Source organism: Heterodontus francisci, unplaced genomic scaffold, assembly GCF_036365525.1.
Source record: "Heterodontus francisci isolate sHetFra1 unplaced genomic scaffold, sHetFra1.hap1 HAP1_SCAFFOLD_102, whole genome shotgun sequence".
NCBI classification, from domain to species: domain Eukaryota; kingdom Metazoa; phylum Chordata; class Chondrichthyes; order Heterodontiformes; family Heterodontidae; genus Heterodontus; species Heterodontus francisci.
Window position 1 is genome coordinate 2,110,722 of NW_027140380.1, and position 8,454 is coordinate 2,119,175.

Consider the following 8,454-nt stretch of genomic DNA (forward strand, 5'->3'; position numbering starts at 1 on the left):
CCAACCTTTGTGTCATCCGCAAACTTATTAATCAGACCAGCTACATTTTCCTCAAAATCATTTATCTATACTACAAACAGCAATGGTCCCAGCACTGATCCCTGCGGAACACCGCTAGTCACAGCCCTCCATTCAGAAAAGCACCCCTCCACTGCTACCCTCTGTCTTCTATGACCGAGCCAGTTCTGTATCAATCTTGCCAGCTCACCTCTGATCCCGTGTGACTTCACTTTTTGTACTAGTCTGCCATGAGGGACCTCGTCAAAGGCTTTACTGAAGTCCATATAGACAACATCTACTGCCCTTCCTTCATCAATCATCTTCATCACTTCCTCAAAAAACTCGATCAAGTTAGGGAACACTATGCTGCCTCTCGCTAAGAAATCCATTTGTTTCCAAATGGGAGTAAATCCTATCCCGAAGAATCCTCTCCAATAATTTCCCTACCACTGAATTAAGGCTCACCGGCCTATAATTTCCTGGATTATCCTTGCTACCCTTTTTAAACAAAGGAACACCATTGGCTATTCTCCAGTCTTCTGGGACCTCACCTGTATCCAATGAGGATACAAAGATTTCTGTCAAGGCCCCAGCTATTTCTTCCCTTGCCTCCCTCAGTATTCTGGGGGAGATCCCATCAGGCCCAGGGGACTTATCTACCTTAATGCTTTGCAAGATGCCCAACACCTCCTCCTTTTTGATAACGACATGACCCAGACTATCTACACTCCCTTCCCTATACTCATCATCCACCAAGTCCTTCTCTTTGGTGAATACTGATGCAAAGTACTCATTTAGTACCTCGCCATTTCCTCTGGCTCCACACATAGATGTAGCTCTCATCCTCACCAATGCAGCACAGTGTCGCCAGTTACCGCTCAAGTTCCAAAACCCAGAGCTCAAGCTGCCAAAGTTGACATCACTTCCTGGCACAAATGGTTCTCCAGGATACGGGAAGCATCTGGGAGCTCCCACATAGCACAGGAGGTGCACGCTCGAGATTGAAGCACCCCTGCCATTCCTTTATGTATTAGTTGACCCTTTGCTGCTGCTAAAAAAGCCTGACAAATTCTACAACACCTTAGAATTATGAATAAAACCTTACTAGTACTGATAAATCCTAATAAAAATCAAGACAGTTCACTAGTTAAAATAAACCTTACTGAAAAAAACATACTCACCGGCTACTCACTTGTTCCTTATTGTAGATACTTTTTTTTTTAAGTCTGCCAGTTGTTGAGATGTGAGAACCCAGCTATTTACACATCCACCCCAACAGTGGTGTACTAACGATTTACTGATTCTCCGAAACAGCATTTGCTCACAACCAATCACCTTGCAGCTTTCCTGTGATGTCACTATTCACTTTGTTTTCACACTTCGGCGGCCTGGACTCTTGTCCGCTCCACTCTCGCTGTTTCCCGCTCTTTGAGCGAACTTGAACCCGAACTCGATCTGTCTCTCGCTGTCACTCTCTGGGGTCTTTATGCTCCATTCCACTCTCGCTGCTCCCTACTCTCAATGTATCAATCTATGTTTGTCTTGTGTTTAATTTAAAATATGAATTAACTGTATTTTACAACTGTAGGTTTTATTTGGTAGTCCTGTGCAAGTTGTGGATTGGTATTCAATATTTAGCTCTGTGAAAACGATCGTGAATGAAAATGTAACTTCGATGGGCTGGTATGCAAGCTCCAAGTCCTTCAGTTTGTCATAATCGATTTGATACTGTATCATTCAGTCTTAAACTTTGTGGGATTTTTGGACTGTTATGTAATGTGTAGCTCGGTCTAACGTCTGATGTATATTATTGGGATTTATAGCATCATAGGAAATAGGGGCAGTAGGCCATTCGGCCCATCGGCCTGCTCTACCATTCAAATAGCTCGTGGCTGTTCATCTACCTCTACGCCATTTTTCGCCACTATCTCCATATCCCTTGATCTCATTAGTATTCGGAAATCTATCAATTTCTGTCTTGAATATGTTCAATGATTGAGCCTCCACAGCCCTCTGGGGTAGAGAATTCCACGGATTTGCCACACCAAGTAAAGACATTCCTGCTCATCTAAGTCTCAAATGCCCGGCCCTTATTTTGAGACTGTGTCCTCTTGTTCTAAACTCACTAGCCAGAAGAAACCTTCTATCCATATCGACCCTGTCAGACCCTGGAAGAATTTTGTACGTTTCAATTAGATCATCTGTCATTCTTTGAAACTCTAGAGAATACAGGGCCTGTTTCTGCAGTCTCTCATCATCTTCCATCCCAGGGGATTAGTCTGGTGAACATCTGTTGCACTCCCTCTATGACAAGTGTCAGACAAACCCCCACCTGCCAAGACTGAGGGACACATTATTTCACCGCATGAACATTAAAACTTAAAAATTGCAAGCCCCAGACTGGAAAGACATTTGCATAGTAACAGACAGTGTTGAAACAATGGGGACCCAGTTGTTGCTTCCCCAATGCACAGAAGAAATGGTCAGACCAGTTTTAGTCACATGACTAACTGGCTATTGCAGAGGTTTGAACTGAGAGTTTTTAAATTGGAGAAAACAGTACTTGAAATCAGAAAGCACTTTTCTCCTGGACTGATAAGACCTCCCTCCTGCCTGCCTCCATCTCTTCCCCACGGAACTGAATCTTGTGAAAACAGATGAAGCTCAAAGAGAGAAAAGTCTCCTACGTGAACAAGGTTTAAGAAGAACACTAGGCCCCAACGAACAGCAAGACTAACTACAATCAAGTGAGCATGCAGCAGAGTAAAATAAAACGTTAGAGACTGCCTCAAACCTTTCACCTAACAATTTCTTCTCTTTTCTGTCCTTATTTGCATGTGTGTATCGCGTATGCATGCTAGCGTGGGCACGTCGTATATCCGTATGGGTGAACCGTATTAGAGTTTAAGTAAGTTTAATAAATATCGGTTTTCTTCTTTAAACCAAAGAAAGCCTGTTTTTGCTCATTACTTTGCCTTATAATTGGAAAGCTGTGAACAAGGATTCACAAAGGGGGAGCTCAAAACACAATGTGTTTAAAAATTAAGCCCTGTTACAATAAGACCAGGTGAAGAAATTAACAGACCCCGAGACACCTTTCTCACCTGGTCGTAACACAAGTATATACTTCCCGAGATAAAGAAACCACAATTGTACAGAATATTCTCGGTGTGGTCTCACCAAGTCATTATACAATTGAAGCAATACATCTTTACTCAGGTACTCAAATCCCCTTTCAATGAAGCCAACATACAATTTGCCTTCTTAATTGCTTGCTGCACCTGCATACTAGCTTCTAGTAGCTCATGAACAAGGACATCCATCTCCAACAAGAGAGAATCTAACCATCTCCCCATGAGATTCAATGGTAGTACTATCACTGAATCCCCCACTATCAACAGACTAGGGGCTACCACTGGCCAGAAATTGAACTGGAGTAGCCATATAAATACCGTGGCTAAAAGAGCAGGTCAGAGGCTAGGAGTCCTGTGGCGAGTAACTCATCTCCTGACTCCCAAAAGCCTGTCCACCATCTCTTAGGCACAAGTCAGGAGTGTGATGGAATATTCTCCATTTGCCTGGATGGGTGCAGCTCCAACAACACTCAAGAAGCTCGACACCATCCAGGACAAAGCAGCCCACTTGATTGGCACCCCATTCACAAACATTCACTCCCTCCACCACTGATGCACAGCAGCACCAGTGTGTACCATCTACAAGATGCATGGCAGAAACACAGCAAGGCTCCTTCGACAAAACCTTCCAAACCCGCAACCTCTACCACCTAGAACGACAAGGGCAGCAAATGCATGGGAACACCGCCAGCTGCAAGTTCTCCCCCAAGCCACACTCCATCCTGACTTGGAAGTATATTGCCATTCCTTCACAGTTGCTGGGTCAAAATTCTGGAACTCCCTAACAGCACTGTGGGTGTACCTACCCCACATGGACTGCAGCGGTTCAAGAAGGCAGCTCACCACCAACTTCTCAAGGGCAATTAGGGATGGGCAATACATGCTGGTCTCGCCGGTGACACCCACAACCCATGAATGAATAAAAAAGAAATCCAGGTCCCTTTGAACATCGACACTTCCCAACCTCTCACCATTTAACAAATACTCTGTCTTTCTGCTTTTTCTACCAAAGTGGATAACTTCACACTTACTCACATTATATTCCATCTGCCATGTTCTTGCCCATTCCCTTACCTTGTCCAAATCCCCTTGAAGCCTCCTTGCATTCATTCTGTACCTTTTAATCATGTAGATTTTGTCTGTTCTGTTTCAGATTTTATATTTAAAATGTGACCATGGTGACAGAGTTTATATAGATCTGATAGTGAGTTTGTTTTTGGACTGTGATTGATGTATCAACCTGTCAGCTGAACTGAATTGGAGTGAAATGGAAACAACTTCTGTACCTCCTGCTGTTGTTTGACAGTTGGATTGAAAATGTGTCTCTCGACTTTGGGATCAGTGTCTGTCTGACTACTTCTTTTGCTTGTTCCAGTGGAACTGATGAGCTGGCAGTATCTCTGTGCTTTGGGAGTGATCCTGTACCGACTGTGTGTTGGAACGAGCACGCTGCACTTTTTCTTGTGGCCAGGAATCACCACATCGCCACATCCATTCAGGTTCCTTCATGTATTTGCCTGCAGGAATGAAAAGTAACTCTTAAACCTTAAGAACTGGTGAGATAGAAGATACAAAAGCGATCAATGTAATCGTCCCAATAATAATCATTATGAACAATCACAAAATGAAAACCAGGAACACAAACAGTGTCAGTGTCTGACCCCACTGCAGTACTGCAGTATTCAGCTTCTGTCTACCAGGTGTTTGCAGTGGTTTTACAACAAGTTTGTGACATTCAGAAACAACACAAGCCCTGCACTGCTCAATGACTGGGACTGTCCGATAGAGCAGTGACCTTTACACAGTCACATTTCTATTTCAACGGAAAACAAGCAGCCACTATTTAAAATGTGCCTTTCACACTTCTCACCTGGTGTCTGCAATAAATGCTCTTTGTCTAACTGTCCACATCGTTATTTTGCGGCTATTTCCCCCCACTGTTCACAATCCAACGAACAGTGAGAGACTGGAACTAAAGCAGGAAAATTCCCTCTCCTTTGGGTGGTGAAATTGTCACTGATTTTCAATAGTGATTTCTTCCCATTGTGTCTCCCTGAGCCTGTACAGACACTGTCCGAGAATGAACTCTCCCTTCCCCGTGTTCCCGGCTCACTCCATGTTCCGGGAGCAGCTCCTGCTCCACAGTGTCTGTTCCAAACACTCCCCCTCAACTTCCCACCACTCAATGCTAATCTCTGAGCACATCTGCGGACACGCTCCCAAAGCAGTGGCTGCTGGAAGCAGATGCTGTTTGTTCCCTTCCCCCGCATCCGGGAAGTCTCCATTAGCAGCTGATTTAAAGCATCTTCCCCTCATTGAGTGAACGGCCTCACAGACTGGGTTGGGGAAAGGCTGCGCATGCGCTCCAATCCTGATTGTGACGCCACATTGGGGGCGGGGTTATGTCGCGCTTGCGCAGATCTTTGCAGCAATTCCGCATTCAGACATGAATGGGAACTTTCCCCATTTCACCCTCATCAAAGTCCCAAAGAAAGAAAGTGAAGAGGGGCTTGGACTGGAGGGAGGGAGGGGCGGAGTAGGGGGAACCTAGAACCCAGAAAGCTGCCCACTTGCCCCATTTAGATGCTCAATTGGCGGTCATTCCCTGCAGGGGGTTTGTTATTATTGAGCCCCTCCTGGTAAAACAATCCGATAGAAAGAGGGGAGAAAGGAGGGAGCCGGTGTGTTTGCTGGGACCTTGCAGAATTCATTTCAGCAGCAAAAGTCCCGGGTTATATTAACCCGAGTGAAACACGCTGTCAGTGAGAGGAAAACCGAACGGCCCTTTTCATCTTTTCATTGGAAACAAAGTGGAGCCGGAAGTGCGGCGAGCAGAGCAGACACACAAGCTCAATGACAGGAGAGCTCGGCCGTCCCTGAGTTTCAGCTCCCGGCTCTTACATTTCCTCATCCACACTGTCTTTACTGTGGATGCTCAGGGGTTCCTTGTCGGATCTGAGGACTGTATCCATTAAACATTCTGAGTCAGGAGATCCACACACTCTCTGTTATCAAGATTTATGGGCAGGAATGTTTCAAAACTTTGTCTATGAAATCATTGTATTATTCACAGAACTAATGAGGCAATCGGTTCATTATTCAGGCCTTGAACTTGGTTTGGGAAGACCGAAAACTGAGAGGTTCAGCACCTTTCCACTTCTTCACTAATCTAACTGATTTTTTTGATGAAGAAACAGAAAAGGTTGATGAAGGGAAAGCAATGGATGTTTTCTATATGGATTTTAAGAAAGCGTTTGAGAAACTACCACATAAAAGGCTGGGTAACAAAACTGAGGCTCCTGGAATAGGAGGGTCAGTATCTGCTTGGATTAAAAAATGGCTGAAATAACAAAAAAAGTGAGTATTTGGTTGTTTTTCAGAATGGAAGATGGTGGACAGTGATGTCCACAAGGGTCAGTGTCAGGACCACCATATATACAAATGACTTGAATATTGGAATCACAGAATCACAGAATTGTTACTGCACAGAAGGAGGCCATTTGGCCCATCGTGTCTGCACTGACTCTCCAAATGAGCAATTCACCTCATTTCACTTCCCCGTCCTCTCCCCATAATCCTGCACGTTCTTCCTTTTCAGAAAGCAGTCTAATTCCCCTTTGAATGCTTCAATTGAACCTGCCTCCATCACATTCTCAGGCAGTTCATACTTTAACCACTCGCTGCATGAAAAAGTTTTTCCTCATCTCGCTTTTGCTTCTTTTAGCTTTAAATCTGTGCCCTCTTATTCTCGATCCTTTCACAAGTGGGAATAGTTTCTCCCTATCCACTCTGTCCATTTTGAATACCACTATGAAATCTCCTCTTAGTCTTCGTTTCTCCAAGTAAATCAGTCCTAACTTCTCCAATCTATCTTCATAACTGAAGTTCCTCATCCCTGGAACCATTCTCATGAATCTTTTCCATAATCTCTCCAATGCCTTCACATCTTTCCTAAAGTGTGGCACCCAGAACTGGACGCAGTACTTCAGCTGAGTCTAGTGTCTTGTACAAGTTCAACATGACCTCCTTGTTCTTGTACTCTATGCCTCTATTACTAAAGCTGAGGCAACTGTATGCTTTATTAACAACTCTCTCAACCTATCCTGCCACCTTCAATGACTTATACCCTCAGGTCCTTCTGCTCCTGCACCCCATTTAGAATTGTACCCTTTATTTTATATTGTCTCTCCATGTTCTTCTGACCAAAATTTATCAATTGACATTTCTCGACATTGAACTTCACCTGCCATCTGTCTGCCCTTTCCACCAACTTGTCCATGTCCTTTTGAAGTTCTACACTATCCTCCTCAGAGTTCACAATGCTTCCAATTTTCATAACATCCACAAACTTTGAAATTCTGCCCTGTATACCAAGGTCGAGGTAATTAATATATATCAGGAAAAGCAGGAGTCCCAACACTGACCCTTGGTGACCTCCACTCCAAACCTTCCCCTAGCCCGAGAACATCCATTGATCACTACACTTTGTTTCCCGTCACTCAGCCAATTCCATTTTTTTTTAGAGATACAGCACTGAAACAAGCCCTTCGACCCACCGAGTCTGTGCCAACCATCAACCACCCATATATACTAATCCTACACTAATCCCATATTCCTACCACATCCCCACCTGTCCCTCTATTTCCCTACCACCTACCTATACTAGTGGCAATTTATAATGGCCAATTTACTTACCAACCTGCAAGTCTTTTGGCTTGTGGGAGGAAACTGGAACACCCGGCGAAAACCCACGCAGAGACAGGGAGAACTTGCAAACTGCACACTGGCAGTACACAGAATTGAACCCGGGTCGCTGGAGCTGTGAGGTTGCAGTGCTGCACTGTGCCACTGTGCCATCCATATCCCTGTTACTACTGTCCCTTATACTCCATGAGTTATAAATTTGCTCACAAGTCTGTTGTGTTGCATTGTATCAAACACCTTTTGAAAGGCAATAAAAGCAAAATACTGCAGATGCTGGAAATCTGAAATAAGTTCACGTTTCAGGTCAGTGACCTTTCAGATGCTGCCAGACCTTTTGACAGTCCATGTCGACCACATCAACAGCATTGCCCTCATCAACCCTCTCTGTTACCTCATCAAAAAAACTCCAGCAGCACAGTTAAACGTGATTTTCCCTTAAGGAATCTATGCTGGCTTTCTTGAATTAACCCACATTTGTCCAAGAGACTATTAATGTTGTCTCGAGTTATTCTTTCGATAAGTTTCCCCACCTTCGAAATTAAACTGACTGGGGAGTGGGACGAGGTGAGTTGCTCTGGCAGAGAGCCAGCACGGGTTCGACAGGCTGAATGGCCTG